We start from the raw sequence: 1,195 nt of genomic DNA on the forward strand, positions 1-1,195 counted from the left end.
TTTTGATGACTGCACATATGTAAGGCTGCTTGGTACTATTCTGAGATATCACAGCAGTGGTTGTGTTCCTGACTGCTTTGTAGTCTTCAATAATGATCAAGAGTGACATGTACGAAACTGCTGTCAAACCAGTAAGACTGATTTATGCACTCACCATTTTCAGGGTTGTGGGTAGCCTGGGCTTACTTTCCCCACATAACCTTGCCTCCTTGTGTCACAGGCCCAACTCGCTCACACTGACTTCAATAATTGTACCTTTCGTGATTACACCTAGAGTTGTATATAGTGGAGAAGACGGATTCTTTTTCACAGCAAGTATTGGCAGGCAAAAGGTGGCTTTCATCTCAGGATGTGTTACATGGGCCTTCTTGAAACTTGGGCCCATTGGCCTAATGAACCTTTCATATTTAGGGGGTTTTCTTATAAAACCATCACCAACAAAGCAGACTTTAGTGACCATCCTCTTCCACGCTTTCTTTTTTCTCTTCCCTGTTTGAATAACTTTCAATACTTCCGTTTCTCCTTGAGCACGAACTTTGGGCAGAGGGAATTCCCATTTTCCTGCCTTCTCTTTCCGTTTTTGTTTAATCACGTTGGAAAGTCCTTTTGCTCTGGACTGCCCTTCTCTGTCGAGCAGATAGGCAGGCAAGGCTCCCTGTGGAGTCTTTTCATCATCCTTTTGTTTGTTTTCATGCATCTTCATAGTCTTTTTCATTAATGCTACTAACACTTAGATGCTTGCACATGTGTCTTTAATCTCTATGTATCTGATTATTACTAGTCACAGTCAGTTACACTCGGATCCTTAGTACCTGAGTATGGATATAAAGTCATCAGGTAGATTTCACTGGTAATGTTTATCACTTCTACTAATTAACATGAAGTACATTTTTATGCTTCCTCCTCAAATATGTCTTTTTAAAAATTTGTTGATTTTTCTGTGTGTATATCATACAGAACATCCCACACAATCTTAGTCATCTATATACCCACTTCCCAAATGGCACCCTCCCATAGCCTCCCTCCTCCCACACACTGGAGCCCATATACTCTGTCATCCCTGTTACTGTCCTCTGTGCTGTTGACATCCCCAGATTTTCCAGTGGTTGTCCATCTGCTGAATCTAATCAGCCCATCTAGAGAGCCTTGTTTTAGGAAGATCAGCTGTTCCTCATCTAGCAGCAATCAGTTGTCA

At 41.7% G+C, this 1,195-nt stretch overlaps 1 pseudogene; it reads right to left on the reverse strand.

The window, feature by feature from the left end:
• Positions 1-214: 214 nt before the first annotated feature.
• On the reverse strand, positions 215-715 carry LOC103733061 (annotated as a pseudogene).
• Between the last annotated feature and the right edge of the window lie 480 nt (positions 716-1,195).

This window comes from Nannospalax galili, unplaced genomic scaffold (assembly GCF_000622305.1).
Source record: "Nannospalax galili isolate Female #2095 unplaced genomic scaffold, S.galili_v1.0 scaffold735, whole genome shotgun sequence".
NCBI lineage: Eukaryota > Metazoa > Chordata > Mammalia > Rodentia > Spalacidae > Nannospalax > Nannospalax galili.